We start from the raw sequence: 9,438 nt of genomic DNA, 5'->3' as shown, positions 1-9,438 counted from the left end.
CCCATGTCATTTTAGCTCAGGTTATTTTTATTATTATTATTATTATTATTATTTGCGGTATGCGGGCCTCTCACTGTTGTGGCCTCTCCCGTTGCGGAGCACAGGCTCCGGACGCGCAGGCTCAGCGGCCATGGCTCACGGGCCCAGCCGCTCCGCGGCATGTGGGATCCTCCCGGACCGGGGCACGAACCCGTGTCCCCTGCATCGGCAGGCGGACTCTCAACCACTACACCACCAGGGAAGCCCAGGTTATTATTATTTTTTATGGCAAGACTCAGTATAAGATTTTTCTAAATGCAATCCTTATAATGATCCAGGAATATTTCATTAAGGCAAATAAGAATAACAATAATAATAACCCATCATTTTCAACTTTCAAAATAATATCTCTACATGGAGACCTTTGTGGTCTGAGCCATTTCCCTACATTATTTCCTGACATTGTAAATATGCTCTTCAGGGATGATCAAAAATAGATAATTATTTGAAAGACTTTATGACCAGTGCAAGTTAGAGATTTGTATGATACTGTATAACATATGTGCCCCTATCCATCCCATGATGGAACTGTAAACACTTGCCTTGTACCGTAGGCAAGAATTTTATAGTCTGCCTTTTTGCATTTTCTAAATAGGTGCTGTTGAAAAATTGAAATATTAATAAACCACAAATGTGCCTTCTAAAAGCAATAGCTTTAGGTTCGAACAGAAAGTATTAATTGTATTTCATTTTAACTTACCCCTGCTTCTAATCGCTGGGTAATGATTGTTAAATGCCAGACACCAGTGTACTTTCTATGGTACACTATGTTTCGACAATAGATTAAAATTTCAGCATGATGTTTTATATTTCATCCTAGGAGTTTTTAATTTGCAAGTATATGAAGTCACACTGGCTATGTTTGAGAATCCATTTTTGGCATGTATTTTCATATAAATTATAGGGTGTTTTTGCCTCTCAGCTCTCACAACATAGTAAGGAGAAACCCCCAGGATGTGGAAATATAACTGAGGCCGCGTTAGTATGTGGGTTGGAAATAATGATTATAAATGACTCGATAGGTAGAGAAAATAAGGGGAGAAGACTTACTGGGGAGAAGTAGAAAAGCTTGCTCTCTTTATGCACAGCTGGAAGAAGGCACCATGAAAGATATATTACTAGTCACCTTCTTTTTATTTCTAAGGGGTTTTTATTAACCCCTTTTTATCTATCAAAATAAATTGATTGCCAGCAGATGCCATCTTTTCTGACTATTTGAAATTATAAAACAAAAGCAAAGGCACACCAACTCACATACTATATCTTCTGGTAAATAAGAGACAAACCCCTCCAAAGAGATTGCTAAATAGTGTTAAAGATTTTTATAGCCATCCCTTAAAACAGAACATTTCATTTAAGGATCGGAGTAGGCCTTGGGATTCTTCAGAATTCGGCTCCCCCCTGCTGTGTTAGTGGACAGGAATTCCAGCACACTGTTATTAATATTTATGTCCCCTCATAAAAGGACATATGTCTGTAGGGTAAATACAGTTATGCCCGATAATAACTCTGTCCTGGATAAGGAATGATATAATAACCCGATTCAATGGGAGGAAAAAAAACAGGGCCCAGAATCCATGTGAAGTGCATCCAGTCATTTCTAGCTGTGATGCAGTGACAGAGAAACATGCGGAAACCAGAAAAGCAACATTTCACCCGAATGGGCGAGAGCGTCTTCCTGGTCCGCACCCGTTGGGGAGAAAGGCCTGAGTTTGGGACAATAGGAATGAAACGCAGCAGTTTCGGGGCTGCGGCCTCCCGTGTAGAGGGGCTGGGGGTGTGAGGGTAGCAGGCTGCGACTCAAGACCTACCTGACACCCCGGGAGCTTCGCCTCTTCCATCTCGGCCCTCAGGGCAGCTGCAGCTTGACTTCTGACGGCTCAGGGCCGGGCAGAGCTGGTGAGTCGTGTCCGTGCAGAATCGGCCAGACGCGCTGCTTTCTCCTCAGCTCCATGCCATAAAGGGTTACCCAGTTTAAGGTGCCCCACTTCTGCCTCTTATCGTAGGAAGGAGACTCCCCCCCACCCCCGTATCTCCTGTTATTCATGTCTTAGTTCAACAGATATGAACTGAGAAAAGAATGTATGTCATAGCTGGAAGGTCTAAAGGTCATGTTGGCATCGACATTTTTACATGAGATATTTGTTCTGATTAAAATAGTGAAGTGTATTTCATACAAATGAGCAAATAATAGATACTAACTTAAACGTAGGCTAATAATGGAGTCACCACCACATTTTTGCTTTACTCTGGTGAAGAGACACAACCACGGAGGTTTAGCTACTTTACCAAGAGAACATGAAAGACTGACCCATTTATTTTATATACGTACTACAGGGCAATAGCGCCTATGCATCATTTAAAAATCAGTGGTTTGCTTGTTTCCTTCCTTGTTTGTTTGGTTCTAGAGGAAAGAGTTTAAAGTTGGCAATTTTTTTTTAAAAGAAAAATCATTCCAGCCACTGAAATCCGGGCTGGGCGAGCCAGTCTGGAGACCATGGGAACTGGGAATGCTTGGGAATCTGAAGCAAATCCAAACCTGTTCACATCACCCAGTGTTACTTTATTATTTCACCACCTTCCTGGACTCGCCCCGAGCTTCACTGAGGGCAGCTGCTGACACACTGTGAGGCAGGGGGCTCGCACAATTGCCCGAGCGGGAGAGCACCAGCATCTCTGCCCCCGTCCTGCCCGCTGGGCTCCGGTGGGGCCGCTGCGCCGCCAAGGCTCACACAGCCCAGGCTGGACAGCTCTGGAAAGGGTCCAGGAATATAGACTTTAGGTGATTTTTTAAAAAAACCAAGACTTGGTGTTCCTTTGCCCTACACCTGGGAAAATGTCACCACTACCTTTTAGATGCTAGAGAGGCCGGGAAGGAAGCTGTTATAGGTGTGGCCGACTTTTGAGGCATTTTATCAAACGTAAGACTGTGGCGGTCATAGATTTAACTAAAGTTAAACCAATTAGCTCTCCAGGTTGGGATGGCTTCTGCCTCATGTGAGAGAGCCACTGATTGGCCATGGCTTGCCCCCCAGAAAGATTAGGGTGTATTCTTCAAGGGGTGTGTGTTCTCAGCGTACCCTGAACTCCTTCCACAGGTGGGAAGGGCCAGCTCTTCTCACGGTGCTTGCTGGACACTCCAGACGTCCACTCTGTGAGGGGACATCTCCAGGCAAAAGCAGCCTATGAGAGTGCCGAGGTCAGCGGGACAGAGGACCTGTGAACTCAAGCGTAGGTGGAAGGATTCTCTTTGAGACGTGACATCTTGGAGCCACACGGCCCAAAGGAGCCTGCCTGGTTAGAACTTCTTAGTTCTCTTAAGAATTACCTCTCATCTTACAAGTGATCTTGTTTGTGACACCAAGGCAAACTCATTTGTATCCTTCGTTTCTCAAATTTGAAACAAGAATTACAAATAGGAGCAGAAAATTGACTCCAAATGGACCCGGAGAATAAAGACACAGACACACATATAAACACACCACTGTTTCTATGTAAAACGTTTGACTCAAGACAACACGCAGCTGCATACAAGCATACACAGTGACTGTGTACACTCATGATCTACAAAGTGCCATGGAATCTTCATCTGGGTGACCACGTGGAAAACTGAAACTTCAGGTAGGCAAAGATGCGTGTGGCAGAGTGTGTGTGTCAGTTTTTCCTTCTCTCTCTCTGCACATGACCCTTCCCTCCAACCCCATACAAGTGGCTTTTTCATATGTACAGCACAGACTTGGTACATCTTACAGGACCTCAAGTACACTGCCAATCGAACTGAGAAGGCAGGAGAAGGTGTTAAAAATTGGCAAGTCAGGGTAAAGCACGTTTTTGCTGGATTAGCAGGACCTCTATAGATAGAGCATCAGTTTGTGTTAATTCTGAATTGTGACGTCTCCAGGTTGAATAAAGAAACCACTCAACAAAGGATGCTCCTTCCCCAGCCTGAAGAAGCGGCTGGTGCCACCTACAGCCTGGAAACTGGCTCTACAATCCTCACCTGCCGCCCTGGCTGGTCTTTCATGGAAGAGAGATTAGAATTGATACAGGGGATGGAAAATGGGCAGTCAACTCTCAGGATGAATATTCCCTGATAAATTGTCAACAACTAGAAACGTGCTTCAAAATTATTTTGACTAAAGAGCTTTTGAAGATTGTAGCAATTAGATCAAGATTTGTGAACTACATTTCCTAGAAATAATATTTCTTCTGGAGAGCACCTTATGGGATGTGGTCACTTTTTTTTTTGGCCTATAGCAACCTCAAAACGTTCAACTCGGTGCTAGATTAGGTTAGTGGGTACACGCGTATCCACAGTGTCTTATTTTAGGGGAAAAGAGATTACTGTGAAACCATCAGATCACACACACTTCTGAAAAGAAATGAAATGTATTTTTATGGGTGGAGCCAAGATGAAGTATGTCTTGAAATCTGTTTTATAAATAAGCTTGCTCATAAATTGTCCGTTCACTGCTTTAAAATCTTTTTTCACATTTGAGGAGCTGTCAGAGGTCCCTAATAAACATGAGTCTTATTTCGTTTACTGGATAAGTAATTCTTCTTTTCTTTGAAAATAATTATTTTTCAAGCAAGTGCAGCAAAAATACAACCAATAAAAATCTCGCTATGGCAGCATCAACAACCGTTATAGCCAGCATACACATAGAGTTCTTCCAATAACAGCAGTTTCTGGTAAGGAAGGGAACAAAAAATTGGCCAGACTTTGCCAAGATCAAGTGCGGGGCTCCTAAGGGTTGACAGAGGAAACACCACAGCCCATTCCCGCTTCTCTATCCCAGGCTAGTTCTTGGTTGTCAGGGTGACGTTTGTAGCATCCCAGTTGCCAGGGAGGCCCTTGGGCCAAGGACAAGAGGGCTGGTCACTTGGTTGGACCCAGTGTCCAGTTTACCTCAACGAGGTTTGTGAGACAACTTTCCCAGGGCCCATTCTTGGGGCCGCCGAAGCTGATGGACAGCGGGGTGAAATTCCCTGGAGGGCTCCTGAGGGGCAGGACACAGACTGTCCACTTCTTAGTTACCCCACTCTCGGTCCAGGCCGGTGGTCCCTCAGTAGGACTGTGCCAGGGTGGGTGGCAGGGCTAGGGCGGGCCTCTGAGAATCTGGTCCAAGGATTCATCTCTGGGATTCTGGTCAACCCGTTGGGGCTCCCAACGGTCCCAACGGTCAAAAGGTCCAGAGAAGAAAAGACAGCTCTACCTCTATGTTTGGATTAACAACAATTGAAAATACATGCCTATTTCCAATTCTTTGGTCTCGTTTAAGTTTTATGTGTTTGATATTTGTTTATTATTATCCCGGATGCAAGCACCGGGCTTCCTCAATTATTCTGGAAAGTGCCATCAGTAAGTATGGGAGTTGACCTGGACCAGAAGATACTTATGTATCTTGCCTTGGGGTGGGGGGGCGTTTGTTTCGGCCCTTCCAGACCTGCACCCAGCCGTGGTCACGTCACCACGACTCCTGCTCTGGGCCACCCGCGTGGATGGAGCCCGCAGCATGGGGACCCGGGGCCACCCCAGCTCCGCGCGGCAGGTTCTCAGCAGACGTGCGGGCGCTCATTTATGCCATTTATAGTAGCTCGAGAAGATGTTATCGCAGCTTGAGAACGGAAATTAAAATATGTATCCTTCAGGTGCAAATCTACTGTACTTACAGTTTTACTGTTTCTCAGCAGGGGGCTCCATTAATCTTGTAACAGTGAAATTCCTAAGGAAATTAATTCCCTCCAGTTGGGGTTATTCTCAACCGGCCTTTGGAGGCGGAGTGACTGGGATTTAGGAGTCTCTCTTAAAAGCAAGGAAGCATTGGCCATTTTCCTTGAGTAACAACACTTCTTAATGCCATGCTTTGCCCATTAAAAACCCTGTGTGTCTCTCAGCTCCTCGACAGAGTGTTTACAAAAACCTAGCCAGGTGGGAATTCAATTCCAAGTCCTCCCCTATAAAGACCAGGTGTTTTTCTCCACTTGGGCTATCTGTGCCCACCTCGTACTCAGCACTGTACCCTGTTGGGGAATAACACTGGGTCCCAGGATGGAATGATGTGTCACCAAACGTGGGATGGCTAAAATATTTCCTCACCCATTCAGGAGCGGTGAAATGTTAGCTGTCATTAAAAATAATTACACCTCAACCACACAAACACATCCCTTCTGAACTGGGGTCCATTCACAGACACAGGGTGCAGCACCTTTGCTGCCAGGAAGGCCCCCTGCAGCCCTCTCTGAAGCCTGTGCTCTGCCAGGCCAGGACTTCAGCCGCCAGGACCCAGAGCCTCAGCTTCCGGGTCCCCACGGTCCCAGCCCCTGCAGTGCCACACAGCCTTCTCAGCAAAACCTAATTGTCCCATCCTTTTCAGGGCTGTGCTGCTTGGAGAGCTGTTCCTGGTTCCTGACCAAGTGGGCCGGCCGGAGATCCCGGAGAGGCCCCTGCCCAGAGGCCACGAAGTGTCACTGGGTTCCCTAGGGGGAGCCCTCTGCCCCAGGAGGGTATAGGCTGTAGCTAAATGATGCTTACAAATGGGTCAGCAGAATATCAGTGTCTGGGATTAACCCACACCGGGGACAAAGGCCACCATCAGCCCCAGCATCTTGCTTTCCTGTGGTTTTGAGTCTTCATGCACTAAGTTCTGTATGATAATGATGAGTTTTTCCCTCTGTGCCTGAACACGCTCAGAGAAACGGAGGACTGGGCTCTCCAGAGTATGAGTAGCATGCAGGATGGAGGGCGGGGGGGGCAGGAGGAGAGCCTGGGGTGGTACAGGGAAGGCCATGGAATGAGTCCTGGCACTGCCCCTTCCCAGCTGTGGCTTTGGGCAATTTCCTTAGCTATAAAGCGGGGGCAGGTGTAACTGAGCAGGACCCTATGGGGCCTTCCCAGGACTGAACTGCACCCCGCCCCCCATGTCCTCCGCCTGACTCTTGTCTGCAGAAAAACTTTAGCCTCCTAGGCCTTGCCTGAGTTCCAAAGGATAACTTTAATCAGAGAAGTGAGAAAATGCAGAGAGAAAGGAAAATGGTCAAGCAAGACAAAATAATAGTTTAAACAAAGTCCAGGGCCTTCAGTTCCTCCTCAAGGGCTATAGATAATATTTTGAGCCATGTCCTTGGAGCTGTTTTGCAGATACTGAAGCCCCTTCCAAGTGGAAGAAGTTAACTGTGTGCTGCCCACCAGCATGCAGACCCCAGACCAGCTGGAACCAGGTTGATGATGTTGACTCTCGATGACCTCACCACCAAGCAATCAGAAGTATGTCCACGAGCTGATCACACACCCCACAACCCTCCTCCCTCACCCTGTCTTTAAAAACCTTTTCCTGAAAGCCTTCGGGGAGTTTGGGCCTTTTAAGCACTAGCTGCCTGGACTCCTTGCCTGGCTCCTGCGATAAATGCTGCACTTTTCTTCACCACAACCTGGGGTCAGTAGATTGGCTTTACTGTGGGTGGGTGAGAGGACCCAAGTTTGGTTTGGTAACACAGGCAGTGATGTTTTTGCATCATGATCTAGAAGCAGCAAGGACTTTGGAAAGCTGAAAAGCACTGTATAGCTGTGTACACCCTTATCTGCCTGTAACTCAGATGTGACAGCCCCCCAAAATGTGGCTTGGGCTCAGGGCTGAGGGGAATGGTCTTTGTTGCGAAATCAGAGCATTTTAAAGCTCAGAGATGCACTTGCTGAACAGTAGGCCTGTTGATATCAATAGTGATAACAGCAAAAAGGGCAGGAGGCAGAATTGGAAAGGTTTTTTAGGGAGTTTTCCCAACTATTTTGTTAAGGTAGGGAGCATGCTCTCTAGCTGGTATATCCTGCTTTCAGCAAATTCCATTTAAAGAAGGAAAAATCAGGATTTTTAAGTTACATTAGATGGGTGATTCTTGCATTTTTTGAAAAAGATTCACTATCACACATTTCCCTAGTGCATTACAATTTCATTATTTTTAAATTACAAAGCCCATCCATGTTCTTTGAAAAAAATGCAAGTGAAATGTTTTTAGTATTGATGTGTAAGTTTCCTTCAAATTAGAGATATAATTCTTGTACAACATTTGTTGCAGATGTGTTTCCAAACATACTAATATTTCAATGAATGACTCCAAAGAAGTTTAAAAAACAAAAAAAGAAAAAGAAAAAATGCAGGTGACACTAGGAAGCATATAATGTAAAAGGTGTAGGTCCTCCCTTTAAAACTTCCCTATTTTCACTCTCTGGGCACAAGTTCTTCTAACACTTTGGAGAACATCCTTCTGAAGACCTTTGCTAATGCTAATTTAGCTATACGGAGTTATGTGTTTTATTTACATATAATTCTGTTTAAAAATGGTCATCAGAGCATACATCTTGTTTTGCAGCATGCTGTTTTCTCCCCTCCTGGTGCATTTTTTTCATAGTAATCTCTAGATTTTATTTACTTTTTTAAAAAAAAAAACTAACCTTTTTATTTTAAAATGATTGTAGGGTCACATGCAGTCATAAGAAATAACAGAGAGAGAGTCTGCCCGTGCTTTTCCCCAAAGATAGCATCTTGAAACACTGTGGGGCTTCCCTGGTGGCGCAGTGGTTGAGAATCCGCCTGCCGATGCAGGAGACACGGGTTTGTGCCCTGGTCCGGGAAGATCCCACGTGCCGCGGAGCAACTAAGCCCGTGAGCCATGGCCGCTGAGCCTGTGCGTCCGGAGCCTGTGCTCCGCAACGGGAGAGGCCACAACAGTGAGAGGCCCGCATACAGAAAAAAAAAAAAAAAAAAAAGAAAGAAACACTGTGGTGCAATATCACAACTAGGATGATGATATTCATACAATCTGTCCATCTTCTTTCATTTCTCCAGTTTTACTTGTACTCTTTGTGTGTATTTCGTGCTATGCAATTTTGATCATGTTTAGGTTTGTGTACCTACCACCAAAGTCAGGATACAAAAACAGTTCCTCACCACTCTCTTATTGCATTTTAGATAATGGAACTTACCATCTTCAGGAACACCCACTTCTCAGGATAAGGCACACATGTGACTAAAGACCACTTTCAATCACCGGAGCAGAGCTGCCCAAGAGAAAATACCAAGTGAGCCACAAATGATAGTCACCTACGTAACTTAAAAATTTCTAGTAACCACATTTAAAAGGTAGAAACAGGTAAATTTAATTTTAATAATATATTTCACAAAACCCAGTATATCAGAAGTAGTATTTCAACGTGCAATCAATTGTAAACATTATCAATGAAATATATTACATATTTTTTTTTTTTTTGGTAATAAGTCTTTGAAACTCCACAAGCCCACTTTTCCACCAGCTGCAGGTAGAGAGCAGGTACGGAGCGCCTGCCACGTTCTTGGCTCTTAGGGACTGGGACAGAGACACAGTTCCCGCCCTTGATGAGAACCG

The sequence above is a fragment of the Kogia breviceps genome, chromosome 2 (assembly GCF_026419965.1).
Source record: "Kogia breviceps isolate mKogBre1 chromosome 2, mKogBre1 haplotype 1, whole genome shotgun sequence".
Classification (NCBI taxonomy): Eukaryota; Metazoa; Chordata; class Mammalia; order Artiodactyla; family Physeteridae; genus Kogia; species Kogia breviceps.
This window is presented reverse-complemented; position numbering follows the sequence as displayed.